The following is a 14,965-nucleotide window of genomic DNA, read 5'->3' as shown; positions in this document are numbered from 1 at the left end:
TAGTGTTTGAGGGTTCTAATTTCTTGACATCCTCAACAACACTTGTTATTACCTGACTTTTTTATTCTAGCCATTCTAGTGGGTATGAAGTGGTGTCTCACTGTAGTTTTGATTCATATTTCTCTGATGACTTAAGGACATTGGGCAATTTTTTTTTTTTTTTCAGAGACAGGGTCTCACTTTGTCATCCAGGCTGGGGTACAGTGCGACAATCATGGCTCACTGCAGCCTTGACTTCCTGGGCTCAAGTGATCCTCCCACCTCAGCCTCCTGAGTAGCTGGGACTACAGGTATGTGCTACAATCCCTGGGCTAATTTTTCTTCTTTTTGTGTGTGTGTGTAGGGATGGGGGTCTCACTTTGTTGCTCAGGGTGGTCTCAAACTCCTGGCCTCATATGATCTTACTACCTCAGTCTCCCAGAGTACTGGGATTACAGATGTGAGCCACTGTGCCTGGCCAATGTTTAGCATTTTTTTTTCATATGTTTATTGGGCATTTATGTATCTTCTTTGGAGAAGAGTCTATTCAGATCCTTTGTCCATTTTTAATAAAGTTGTCTTTTTATTTTTGAGTTGCAAGATTTCTTTTTTTTTTTTTTAATTTTTCTTTTTTTTTTTTTTTTGAGACGGAGTCTCGCTCTGTCACCCAGGCTGGAGTGCAGTGGCCGGATCTCAGCTCACTGCAAGCTCCGCCTCCCGGGTTCACGCCATTCTCCTGCCTCAGCCTCCCGAGTAGCTGGGACTACAGGCGCCCGCCACCTCGCCCGGCTAGTTTTTTGTATTTTTTAGTAGAGACGGGGTTTCACTGTGTTAACCAGGATGGTCTCGATCTCCTGACCTCGTGATCCGCCCGTCTCGGCCTCCCAAAGTGCTGGGATTACAGGCTTGAGCCACCGCGCCCGGCCTGCAAGATTTCTTAATGTATTGTAGATACCAGTTCCTTATCAGATATATGCTTTACAAATATTTTATCCCATTCTGTGGGTTATCTTTAACATTTCTCAATAGTGTCCTTTCAAACATACAAGTTTTTAATTTTGATCAATCCTTTCTCAGCTCTTCTCCACCCTCAGCCTTCCTGCACACCTATGGGTATGCAATGGGTTGTTTGCACCTCTGCATTTCCATAGCAGTTTGTGCTTTCCTCTGCTAGTGTGGGGGTAGGATTTGGCTAAGCAGAGAGGCATGGGGAGGTGAAGCCCAGATAGCCACTGGTCACACCAGCTCCTTTACTCTGGCATTGGACATGAGTACCTTCAGGGTGGGGAGAGGGTATATCTTCCATTGCTGTTTCCTGGTCCCATGGGCCTGATAGGGTCAGGAACATTTTGTTGAATGAATACATGAAAAAAAAAATTTCCTCCATTTTTTCGGTCTTACTGAATCCTAAGCCTTCAGAGCTGGTGATAAGCCTCAAGCTCCCCCTGCATTCCAGGCCTAGTACAGTGCCAGGTCAAGAAACCATTGGTGAATATTTATTAAAGAGATGACACTACAAAACCCATTTCTTGCACAGATCAACAACAAAAAAGCAAAGACAAGGGGGTTGGAGAGGGTGGGGAGTTATTGTTTAATGGAGTTTTGCTTTTACAAGATGAAGAACGTTCTGGAAATGGATGTTGGTGATGGTTACCCAACAATGTGAATGTGCTTAACACCATTGAACTGTACACTTAAAAATGGTTCCAGTGGTAAATTTTATGTTCCTTATATTTCACCATAATTTCAAAAATTTTAAAGAAATACTTCAAAATAAATACATATTGTAACCTGAAGAATCACAATAAAACAAAAACAGCAACATCAGTAACAACAGCAAAATCCTTTCTGAATGAATGCTGGCAGAGAAAGTAGGGAAAGGTTATGCCTGCATTATTTCTATCCACTTCACTAGATGGAAAGGAAATAGGATTTGGCTGTGCTATTCAGCAGACCTGAAAGGATACACACTCATTCCACCCAGATTAGCTCACCTGGGCGCCCAGCTGTGTGCCCGGAGCCCCTGGGGAATCTGTTTCTTCTTTCTGAAGCCAGGAAAGGCATTAGAGGCAGGGCAGGTGGGACTGGGAGAATGGAAGCCCTTTAAACTCCCCTTCCACCAGACCTTGTCTCCTCTGGGCAATGTCCTTTGACTTTTACAGAGCATAGGAGTTGTGTCAAGTTGGTGAGGCCACAGGACCAAACCAGTTATAAAACTCTGGAATGATACGTAACAAGGGCAAAAATGGCCACCAGCTATCCAAAGCTTGCTGTGTGCTGAGGACCTGCAAAGGGCTCTACATGAAGTATCCCATTTAATCCTCAGAACAACCCATGAGGTCAGTCCTGCGATCATCTCCATTGACAAATAAGGAAACTAAGGCACAGACGGGGCTAGTAACTGATTTGTGTATTCGAAGAGATTGCCATGTGCCTAGGAAGTGAATTTGAGGCTGGAATCTCGTCTCTGAAATGCCTCGCTTCTCTGTGTTCCACTGCTGCCGTTCCACAGATGGGGAAATGGAGTTCTTCAGAGCATTGACTCAGATGTTTTGACTCTTGAAACTCTTGAAGTTTCAACTCTGAAGGGTTGACTTCTTTAAAGTTATTTAGTCAGGTGAGGAGAGAGTTGAAGTTGGGCTTCTTTAAAGTTATTCAGTCAGGTGATAAGAGAGTTGAAGTTGGGATCGAGGTCTCTCAATTTCCAGAACAGTACCTTTTCTACCATACATGGCCTCATCTGAGAATGAGAAGTAAGATCTTACCACCCGAACACCATTCACCTCCTAGTTGTCCCCACTTGGAGACAGTGAGGGGGCATTGGCAGAGGAATGCTTGCCTTGCTGATCCCCATCTTCAGAACTCTATTTCTCTCTGTTTTTTGTTTTGTTTTGTTTTGTTTTGTTTTTGTTTTGTTTTTCAATCCTGAGTGCTTCACTCTCCAAGGAGAGATAAGGGGGCACCCCCAGGATTGGGAGATCCAAGCAGGCTCAAGAAACTTTTCTAACCCAAGGATATTGAGGGCATTGCAGAGAGGACCTGGGGCCTGCAGGGGAGGTGGTGGTAAGGTGGGTGATGGAGATGAAGGGGGCAAGTATAGCATGCAAAGAGGGGGCCTCTGTAGATAGACACCCCCTTTCTGAGCCTCAGTGTCCTCTTTGTACATTGGTGGTGCAGGAAGATAGTCTGGGTTCATGGTTTCTAGGCTCATCCTCTCTGTCTTAAGTTGGTTCCCTGGAAGCCGACCTTGAGATTACTGGTTTGTGAAGGAAATGCCTGTGGGAGAATCTAAAGAGGGAGTTGGGGAAGCAGGGCAGGGGAGGGGAAAAGCTAAGCAAACTTGTGACTCAAGTTCAGTGCAACCTCAGCCTGATCCCTCAGGGGAGCTCCGGGGGTGGCTTTTGCTCCAGAGTTTGTTCCAATAGAAAGCAAGGCAGGTGCCTTTCGCCATTTAGTCTGAGGGTCACCTGAGGGGAGAATGGGGTAATGTAACTCCCAGACATTTAACATCCTCTCTGCACATGGGAAAAAGTGTCTTCAGTAGTACCAGGCAAGCCAGGAGAGTTGCATAGTTAGGTGGTTAGCAAGAAAAGCCAATAGAATGGTGTACACAGAATGGTAAAAGGGAACTTTGTGGAGCATTCCAGTGTCCACTTCACCACCCTTAGATTCATCCTGGTTATTTCAGGATTCTAGATCTCCCTGCAAAGCACTGAATTGATGAGCGAAGAGGGGAGAGTCCCTCTAGACTGGATGCCAGAAGCTGGTCACTCAAATGAGAGCGTTGGAGTATGAGGGCAGGGAACAGGGTCAGGGGAATCCCAAAGAATCAGATGTCATCGTTTGGCAGGGCTGAAGAGGGCTGACTCTCCTGTCTCCTCTCAATGCCTGCCGATAAACATGCACAGAGTCACACCCATAGCCATGCACACTCAGACACATGGGGGCACAGGGGCATACTTGCTTGACTATGCTTGTGGAGCACACACACTGGTGCAGAGACATGCACCCATGGACTCATGCACAGGTGTGTACATGCTTTCACACAAGCCCATACACACATATAGATGTTCTTGCAGAAGCATAGCCATAGACATACACACATGTCTGCATACATGTTCCTGAGCCCACGCCAGAAGTATGGACAGCCAAGATCCTTTTTATTCCTGGGTCTCAGGGGAGGAAAGGGTAGGGGGATGGGCAGGCAGGGTCCAGGGCCAGGCCAGTTGCAGTTGGCTACTGAGGACTGACCTTTGGTTGGAATGGCCCAAATCACGCCTGTTGCAGAGCCCAGTCTCATGTCTATCTGGGGTTGCCTATAGAGGACTGATAAGGGTGTCTGGGAGCTCAACTACTGTCCCTACCCCCAAATTTTCACTCCCAGTCCTTAGAGGATCAGCCGGGGGCCTTCAGTCTTCATCATACAGATGAGAGACTGCAGTCCAGGAAAGGAAATGAACTGGGCCTCCTGACACCCAGCTCCTGCTCCCTCCCCCAAAGTGTAGGAGCTAGCAGGAGCCTTGCCACTGGGAAGTGGGGACATCAGTGCATAAACAGACCAACCTTGGCTCTGAGGGGCTCCCAGTCTGGTGGAGGCCATAGACATTTTAAAAGTGTGATCAAGGTCAGGTGCGGTGGCTCATGCCTGTAATCCAGCACTTCTGGAGGCCAAGGTGGATGGATCACCTGGGGTCGGGAGTTTGAGACCAGCCTGACCAACATGGAGAAACCCAGTCTCTACTAAAAATACAAAAATTAGCTGGGTGTGGTGGCGCGTGCCTGTAATCCTAGCTACTCAGGAGGCTAAGGCAGAAGAATCCCTCGAACCCGGGAGGCAGAGGTTGCGGTGAGCCAAGATCACGCCATTGCATTCCAGCCTGGGCAGCAAGAGTGAAACTCTATCTAAAACAAAAACAAAAACAAAAAACAACAACAAAAAAAAAAAACCACCACCAAAAAACAGAAGTGTGATCAATGCTAAGCTGGAAGGAAGCAGGGAACTGTGGAAACCCAGAGGAGGCACCTCACAGCCTGGAGGGAGGTTGGATCAGGCATGGCTTTCTGGTGGAGTTAATGTCTAAAATGACTTAAAAGACCAAGACGGAATTGAATTTGGGTAGTAAACAGCATCTTAGGCAGAGGGAACAGCTTGTGTAAAATGCTGGTCCTGGGAGAAGCAAGGTGCCCTAGAGAACTGGAAGTTCAACATGACTGGGTAGAGAGTGGCTGGGAAGGAAGACAGAAACCAGACTGCGAGGGCTGTATGCCAGCCAAGGAGCTGGACAGATAGACCACTGGGAAGTTTGAATCAGGGGAATGGTATGGTCAGACTTACACTGGAAAGATCCTTCTGGCTGCAAAGTGGAAAGTGGATGGCTTAAGACAGATTTGAGGTGGAAGATAGGACAACTCATTAACTGGGGGCTGATAGAGGCTTGCAGGCCAAAAGGCAAAGTCCAGGATATTATGCAGGTATTCATATAACAAGCGATGAAATGTGTTTCTACAAGATATTTGTTGTTGTTGTTGTTGTTGTTGTTGTTGTTGTTGTTGTTAGAGATGGAGTCTCACTCTGTTGCCTGGGCTGGAGTGCAGTGGCGTAATCTCGGCTCACTACAACCTCCGCCTCCTGGGTTCCAGCAATTCTCCTGCCTCAGTGTCCCAAGTAGCTGGGACTACGGGCGGCCACTGCCACGCCCAGCTAATTTTTTTTGAATTTTAGTAGAGGTGGGGTTTCACCCTGTTGTCCAGGCTGGTCTTTAACTCCTGAGATCGGTCAGTCTGCCCGCCTAGGCCTCCCAAAGTGCTAGGATTACAGGCATGAGCCACCATGCGCTGCCTGTTTTTCTTTTTTAAAGCAATAGGATCTCATGAAGTTGCCCAGGCTGGAGTGCAGTGGCTATTCACAGGTGTGATCCCACTACTAATCAGCACAGGAGTTTTGACCTGTTCCATTTCTGACCTGGGCTGGTTTACCCCTCCTTAGGCAACCTAGTGGTCCCTTGCTCCCAGGAAGTCACCATATTGATGCTGAACTGAGTGTGAACACACAATTGGCATAGCACACTACAGCCCAGAACTCCTGGGCTCGAGCGATCCTCCTGCCTCAGCCTCCAGAATAGCTGGGACTAAGGTGCATGACATCACACCTGGTTACAAATTTTTTTTATTATTATTATACTTTAAGTTCTAGGGTACATAGGCTACAAAATTTTAACTGTAAACCCAAAGTAAATAATTGAGTATAATTTTTTTGTAACATACGTCTTCTAATAAGAATAACGAAATTCTTTTTTGGAAGATGACATTTCAGTTCACTAGGGCTCAAAGTTAGTGTTTCCTATCATTACATTGATTTCAAATGTTCATCTGTAAAGATTCTCCCCTAGAGCCTCTGGAGGGAAGTGGTCCTACTGGCACCTTGTCAAACTGACACCATTCTTAGCCCACAGTCATTCAAACAGAGGTTGTAGCTTGCTCACCCCTAGTCTAGACTAATGGGGCCTTGGCAGAAGCGAGTAAGAAACAGGAGGCTCTTCCCTCCCCTCTTCACCCTCCCACAAGCCACAGTGCCTAAACCTTTACCATTACTGCCATTACTATCATTACTAGGCATTGCTGCTTCCACTGGGCTCTAGTTACTAGGAGGGACCCAGATCCTTTAGTCAAAGGGAAGATGCCAGGAATATAAACATCCCATAATTATGACTTCTCAGGGCAAGACAGATCTCAGTAGTCCCTCTCCAGCCCTTTTCCCAGGGCAGAATTAACATATATATGTTTTGTAGAATCACTGTATACTCCAGATATAGAAAGCGACTTACCCGAGGACATGCTGCAAGTTGCTGACAGGACTGGGACTTGAACTCAGGACTTAGGATCCTGAGTCCCAGATTTCTTTGCTTATACTACCATGAGGACATGGCCAGTGTGGAGGGGAGGAACACATGGGGAAGAGAGGAGTAGTGTCAGGTCTCCTTTGCCCAAGACAAGGGGCTCTTCAGGCTCCTGCCTTCCCCTTCTACCAGTCCAGTGGCAGATCAGCCCTCCTAATTTACTTCACATTTGCATATATCACTTCCAGATGAGGTACCTGAGTCTCAGAGAGAATGAAGAACTTGCTGAGCATCTGTGGTAGGCTGAAAAATGGCCCCCCCAAAGGATATCTACATCCTAGTCTCTAGAACCTGTGGATGTTAGCTTACATGGCAAAAAAAGGTTGAGGGAGCTCTGCAGATGTGATTATGTTGAGGGTCTTGAGATAGGAGCTTACCCTGGGTGATATGGACAGGCTCTGAATGCCATTACATGTTCATAAGAGGGAAGCAGAGAGAGATTCTACAAGACACAGAGGGCAGAAGATGATGTGATGATGGAAGTTGAGAGAAAGATTTGAAGATGCTGCTACCTGTGGAGATGGAGGAAGGGCCCTTGAGCCAAGGAAAGTAGCTCTAGAAGCTGGACAAGTTAAGGAAACAGATTCTCCCCTAGAGCCTCTGGAGGGAAGTGGCCCTGCTGGCACCTTGTCAAACTGACACCATTGCCACTGATCTCAGACTCCTTGCCTCCAGAACTGTAAGAGGATACATTTCTGTTGTTTTAACTGACCAAGTTTGTGGTGATTTGCTATAACAGCTGCAGAAACCTAATATGATATCTCACAGCAATTTTTCTCAATGTAAATATACTTTTAATTGTAAAGGCCGGGCGCAGTGGCTCAAGCCTGTAATCCCAGCACTTTGGGAGGCCGAGATGGGCGGATCACGAGGTCAGGAGATCGAGACCATCCTGGCTAACACGGTGAAACCCCGTCTTTACTAAAAAATACAAAAAACTAGCCGGGCAAGGTGGCGGGCGCCTGTGGTCCCAGCTACTCGGGAGGCTGAGGCAGGAGAATGGGCTAAACCCAGCAGGCGGAGCTTGCAGTGAGCTGAGATCCGGCCACTGCACTCCAGCCTGGGCGACGGAGTGAGACTCCATCTCAAAAAAAAAAAAAAAAAAAAAAAAAATTTAGAATAGTTTCAGACTTACAGAAAAGATGCCCAGTTAGTAAAGAGAATTCCTATACACCCTTCACCCTAAATGTTACCCTTTGTAACATTTTACAGAACTATTGCGCATTTGTCACAACTAAAAAGGCAAGATTGGCACATTACCAGCAAACTCCTTATTTTATTCCAATTTTACTGGTTTTTCCTAGTGACTTCTGTCTATTTGAGGATCCCATCTAGGATAGCATATTTCATTTAGATATCATGTCTTCTTAGCCTCCTCTGGTCTGTGACAGTTTCTCAGATTTTCCTTGTATTTGATGACGTTTAGTTTTGAGAAGTACAGGTCAGGTGTTCTGTGGACTGTTCCTCAATATGGATTTATCTGACGTTTTTCTCCTGATTAGACTGGGGTTATGGGGTTTGGAGAGGAAGGCCACAGGAGTGACGTGCCATTCTCATCACAACACATCAAGTGTACTTACTATCAACATGACTTATCACTGGTGTTAAGTCATGTTTTCTAGGTGTTTTCACCACAAAGTTACTCCCTGTCCCTCTCTGCACACCCAGCTCTTTCCGTATGCTACCCTTGGAAGCAAGTCTCTAAGCACATCCCAGTTCAACTGGGAGAGGGCTGAGCTTCATCTCAGGGGGAATATCTACAGAAGTTATTTGGGATTCTTCTCTTGGGAGATTTGTCTCTTCTCTCCCATTTATTTATTATTCAATCATTTATATCAGTATGTACTCATGAATATTTATTTTACACTTTGGATTATAATCCCAGTACTATGTTGTTTGTTTTATTGTTTGAATTGTTGCAGCTGTGGACATTGGGAGCTTGTTCAGTTTGACCCCTGTGTCCTTTTGAGATATCCTCATCATTTTTTTAAAGCACTTCTTTACTTTCTGGCACTACAAGGTTTTTCAGGCTCATCTTGCATATTCCCTGCTCCAGTCCTAGAATCAGGCATTGCTTTAAGTGTCTCAGGAATTCTTTTTATATTTATATTTATTTTTTACTTATTTTATTTATTTATTTATCTTGAGATGGAGTTTTGCTCTTGTCTCCCAGGCAGGAAGGCAGTGGCGCGATCTTGGCTCTCTACAACCTCCGCCTCCTGGATTCAAGCAATTCTCCCACCTCAGCCTCCTGAGTAGCTAGGATTACAGGTGCCCACCACCACACCTGGCTAATTTTTGTATTTTTAGTAGAGACAGGGTTTCACCATGTTAGCCAGGCTGGTCTCGAACTCCTGACCTCATGATTCTCCCACCTCAGCCTCCCAAAGTGCTGGGATTACAGGCATGAGCCACCGTGTCCGGCCAGGAATTCTTTTTTTAGAGAAAGGTATTAGAAACCAAGATCTGAGCTCTTGGTGTGCTAGTTGCTACTGGGGTGCCATTGTTTCTAGTCCCTCTCAGAAGACAGAGCTAGGAGACATATATTTCCCATGTATACACACCTATTTATAATTGTATCTATCCAGCTGTGTCTGTATTAAACTAAACATGAGTTCATACTGATGTCTCCCTCTAATCCCTTACCACATGGATCATTCTAGTCATTCACCTTCTCCAGTAGTGAGAAAACTGGCCCTTGTCATCTATTTACTTATGTGTTCAATTGCAACACATGTATGGTAGTTTCAGACTTGTTATCCTGCACCCCCATGAGAAATTCAGCTTTACCAACTATGGTGCAGTGTTTATGGACATTGTATTTTTACATCAGTCTTGCCGTTTCCAGTCAAAATATTCTTTCCCAAAGTTACTTAGGTCAGCCCTTTGTTCTCTCACTCCCTTCAGTGAAGTTTTCTCACACATTTATAAGATAGTTGAGATTCTTTCATCATCTCAGTCTGCATTCTACCCTAGGGTACCTTAACTTTTTGGGTGATTCTAAAAGTTTAATTTCTTTTTTTTTTTTTTTTTTTTTTTGAGATGGAGTCTCGCTCTGTCGCCCAAGCTGGAGTGCAGTGGCCAGATCCAAACTCACCGCAAGCTCCGCCTCCTGGGTTTACACCATTCTCCTGCCTCCGCCTCCCAAGTAGCTGGGACTACAGGCACCCGCCACCTCGCCCGGCTAATTTTTTGTATTTTTTAGTAGAGACGGGGTTTCACCGTGTTAGCCAGGATGGTCCTGATCTCCTGACCTCGTGATCCGCCCGTCTCAGCCTCCCAAAGTGCTGGGATTACAGGCTTGAGCCACTGCGCCCGGCAAAAGTTTAATTTCTATACATTAAAGTTTAAAGTTTACCTCGTGGTTTTTTTTTGTTTAGTTTTTTTTGTTTTTTTTTTTTAGATAGAGTTTCACTCTTGTCACCCAGGCTGGAGTGCAGTAGCATCATCTTGGCTCACTGCAACCTCCATTTCCTGGGTTCAAGTGATTCTCCTGCTTCAGTCTACCGAGTAGCTAGGATTATAGGTGCCTGCCATCTTGCCTGGCTAATTTTTGTATTTTTAGTGGAGACAAGGTTTCACCATGTTGGCCAGGCTAGTCTCAAACTCCTGATCTCAGGTGATCTACCTGCCTTGGCCTCCCAAAGTGCTGGGATTACAGGCATGAGCCACCGCTCCTGGCCTACCTTGTGGTTTTTAACAAATGCATAGTATCAAGTAGACAGCACTATAATACCATAGGAATTTGTTCTACCATCCTAGAAGGTTCCCAGTGCTTCCTCAGCCATAGCTGCCTACAGCTGATCTGTTTTTTGTCCCTATATGTTATCCTTTTCCAGAATGTCATAGGAGTGAAATCATACAGTATGTAGCCTTTTTGGTCTGGCTTCTTTCACTTAGCAAAATGCACTTAAGATTCATCCATGCTATCGTGTGAATTTACAGCTCAGTTATCTGTATTTCTGAATAGGATTCCATTGTATGGATTGAACCACAGGTTTTTTAAAAATCCAGTCACCTATTGAAGAACATCTTGGTTGCTTCCAGCTTTTGGTGATTATGAATAAAGTGGCCATAAACATTCATGTGCAGGTTTTCATATAGACTTGTTTTCCAATCAGTAGGGTAAATACCTAAGAGCACAATTGCTGAGTTGTATAGTAAGCCTGTGTTTAACTTTATGAGAATCTGCCAAACTGTCTTCTAAAATGGCTGTGCCATTTTGAATAAATAAGAGTTATTTTTAATATTACAGATTAAATCCAACTTTTCTGATCCTTTCTTTCGTTTCCCAAGCTGGTAGTCAGGTCACACTTTATTAGACAAAAATACAGCCTTTGCAGTCAGATCTGAATTCAAATCCTCGCTCCACTACTTAAAAATGGTGTGACTGCAGACAAATTAGTTAACCTCTCCCTGCCTCGTACTGGGATTTACCTCTTCAAATACGCATGATGTCACAGATTGGATTCTCCAGGAAGTGGATTCTGAGATGGTGTGTAGCCTACAGGATGTTTATTAGAGAACCTTTGGAGTCAATACCACAAGAAGGAAGGGAAGGCAGCAAATTTGGATGGAGGGATAAGTCAAACTGAAATGTCCATCAGAGTTGTATTGAGCTGGGCTGACATGGCCCGGCCTTTATACCCTGGCTGGCTGAGTCATGGGCTGTATACCCTTGCAGAGACAGCTCTCTGCAGTGGAGGTGATCTCAGAAGGGGCAGACGGGACTTCCTGCAGCTGGGAATGGAGTTCTTCCTTGAAAATGCACCTGGGGACACGTCCTCGTATCCACTGCCCAAGGCAGAGTGGAAAGGGCACTGGGTGAGAACTGGGAGGCCAGTTCTGCATCTGCCACTTACCAGCTATGTGATTTTGGGCAAGCCCTGCCCTTCTAGCAGCCTTCTCAGCTTATCTGAGTGAAAGTGGCTAAGATGACATCCCTAACCAATTAGTGTACAGCACTTTGCAATTCACCAGTTAGTTTTGTGTTTCTTAACTTGCAACAACCTTACAATGCCAGCAGTTAGTCACAACAAAGAGTTCCAGGGCAGTGCTCCAGTGTGGTCTGGAGACCAGCGCACATCCATGAACAGCTTGTTACTGGTTCCTGACAAAATAATTACAGAAATGGAGTGGAACTGTTTAGAAACTTCAGAGCAATGTGGCACAGTAATTTTATGTCTGTTGAAACTAATAATAAAACGTCATACTATGTCTTGGTTTTCTTTTCTCACCTTTCTAGTAACTTATATTGTGTCTTATAAAATGGATAGGTCCATGAAGGATTGGAAAAAAAAGCAAAAACCAAAAATCTGGTCCTTTACCAGAGACATTTCAAGAAGCATTGACCTAGGGCATCCCCAAATGCAGGCTTTTGACAATTTTACTATTTTTTTTTTTAGAGGAGGGGCTTTTTTGATCTTTAATCATTGACATGTTATTGATAGGGACAGGATTTTGGGGCTGTTTTTTGTTCTTTTAAGGTCTGCTTTAAAAGAGGCTGACGCTGGGCAAAGTGGCTCAAGCCTATAATCCCAGCACTTTGGGAGGCCAAGGCAGGTGGATCACCTGAGGTCAGGAGTTCGAGACCAGCCTGGCCAACATGGTGAAACTCCATCTCTACTAAAAATACAAAAAATTAGCTGGGCGTGATGGCATGCACCTGAAATCCCAGCTACTTGGGAGGCTGAGGCAGGAGAATCACCTGAACTCAGGAGGTGAAAGTTGCAGTGGTCCAAGATTGCCCCACTGCACTCCAGCCCGGGCAACAGAGCTAGACGCTGTATCAAAAAAAAAAAAAAAAAAAAAAAAAAAAGCTAAAAGGGGCTGCCAGAAACGAGCTGCCTGCCATCATTTTCTCTTCACCCTGTCACTAAAGATGTGACCGAATGTGCACCCGTTCAACTGTTGAAAAAGGAAACACTCAGGTTGGTTTTCCAGCAGGGGTTGAAGGGACTCTAGAGTCTAAGAAATGCCCGAACCTCATTTGTGATAGACACACACACACTCACAGGTATTTCAAAAATCATTTCCCGGAATTTATAAAGGGGGAGAGGGAGGAAGAACTGGTATTTATTGAACACCCATTTGCGGAAAGACCATTTACAAGTGAAGAAACTGAGACTCAGCAACTGGACCTGACTTGCACGGGGTCACGCAGCCCAGCTGGCTCTCCAGCCTCTGCCATTTCCATTGTGCCATCTGCTGGGTCTGAGGCCAGAACCCGGCAGAATGTGAGGAGCATGTGATAGCTGTCTGGGCAGGCAGTCCACATCTTGGGGCCAGGATTCCAGAAAGTCCTTTAACCTTTCTGACAAACGAACTTCATCTATTATAAAGAGGTTACTGTGGGTGTCTTTGACATAAAACATGTAGAGCATCCCATTCAGAGCCTAGCACATAGTAGGTCCTCAGTAAATGGCTCAGGGTGCTGACTCTGCCCTTCTGTGAGGTCATTAAGACAAATGCCCAGTTCAACCTAAGGCATTTTTTGCCCACGTGGCCTGGCCCTTGACCTACATCAGCTCAAGGACTTTCCAGGGTTCCTCCCTACCTTTGGGAGAAATTCCTGACTCCTTGACTGGACATTTGGCTTCCACTAGTCAGTAGACAAGGGAAAGCCAGGTACCCGATCCAGCTTGGTCGCCACTCTGTCCCCAGCACTTGGCACATAGCAAGGACTCAATAAAAGTTTTCTGAAAACAGACCTACCTCTAACCTCCTTTTCTTTGAAACTCACCCTTGCACCCTGAATCACACCTGCAGCTATTGCTAAGGTGTGCCCCACACTTTCCCTCCCCTCTGCCTTTGCTTACTCAACAATTTCCATCTGGATGCCCTCCTCCCTCTTTCCTGCTTCTGAGCCCTCACAAAGCACAGTCCCCTTGGGAGCTGAGACTGAGCAAGTGGACCTGACTTGCACTTGCAGCCTTGTGCCTGCCACGTGGCTGCTGGCTGTGCTATGCTGGCCAACCCCTGGCCAAATCACCATAAAGCAGTATCAGAGGGACTGTGCCTCAGCAGGCCCTTTGTCCCCTTGGGAAATAATGTCTGAGAACTTCTCCCCAGGTCAAAGTGCAGGCTGATTTCCAGAGGAGACTCCAACTGTCCCCATTACTTGAGGGCCTCTGACCTTCTCTACCATGCCTGACTCATCCTGCCATCCTCTGCTGTCTTTATTTGTGCATGTATGGAGGGGAGGAGGTTGCCTTCCCCACATAAAGGTGAGGCCTCTGAGGCAGGCTCTGAGGGCCCCTGAGAATTGTTAGGAAGTGATAAATTAATAACTGAGTCCTTACATGGATAGCTCCTGACACGTTAGTCAGGGAGGCCAATTACAATAACAAACACACTCCTATCTCAGTGGCTTTAGCCAGTAAAAGGGCATGTTTTTGCACACACAAAGTCCAGCATGGATATTCCTGCTTGGATGGCTCCCTTGGGCAGCCCTCCTCTGAGATCAGGGCTCTATACTCCTTGCATCTTGTGCTATTGATGTCTTCAACACGAAGCCTCCAAGGTTGCTGTGAAAGAAGGAGAGACCTTTCCCCTCTGGCCAAGCCTCTCCCCCACCCCCTATCTTCCATCCTGGCACCCGTCTGTCTAATGGCCACCTTGTACTCCATCCTAGCCCAAGCTGGGGGGGTCACAGTCATCCTTCCTACCTGCAGCTTTTGCTCAAGCTGTTGCTCCCACCCCTCTGGGTCCCCTTTATATGGCTAGCTCAGTCTTTGTCCTCCAAGGCAAGCTGCCTTGTGCAGAAGTAAACAGCATCGGTGTGGTACAGTCTAGCCTCTGAAGCTCATCCACCATCACTGTAGCAGCCAGCCTCCAAGCTGGCACCCAGGGATCCCACCCCCAGATATTCACACCCTTGTATGGAGTGTGGACTGGACTTAGTGACTCACATCTAACCAAGAGAGTAAGGTGGAATTGATAGTGTGAGACTCAGAGACCAGGTCATAAAAGGCAGTGTGGCCTCTCTCTTTCTCTTGACTCACTCACTCTGGGAGAAGCCATCCATGTCATTGGCAGTGCTGTGGAGAGGCCCACATAGCAAACAACGAAGCCTCCTGCCAACAGCCACA

The 14,965-nt window shown here is 46.1% G+C and overlaps 1 long non-coding RNA gene across 1 annotated transcript in view; it reads left to right on the top strand.

Moving 5' to 3' along the window:
• The window catches only part of LOC139357543 (uncharacterized), a 36,900-nt gene that overhangs the window by 14,280 nt on the left and 7,655 nt on the right, over positions 1 to 14,965 (top strand). The window contains exon 2 of the long non-coding RNA XR_011610934.1: positions 167 to 290. This is a non-coding gene — a long non-coding RNA (uncharacterized lncRNA). The remainder of the gene's footprint in view (positions 1 to 166; positions 291 to 14,965) is intronic.

This window comes from Macaca nemestrina, chromosome 12 (assembly GCF_043159975.1).
Source record: "Macaca nemestrina isolate mMacNem1 chromosome 12, mMacNem.hap1, whole genome shotgun sequence".
Classification (NCBI taxonomy): domain Eukaryota; kingdom Metazoa; phylum Chordata; class Mammalia; order Primates; family Cercopithecidae; genus Macaca; species Macaca nemestrina.
The sequence above is the reverse complement of the archived record's forward strand: the minus strand, read 5'-3'. Positions and strand labels throughout refer to the sequence as shown.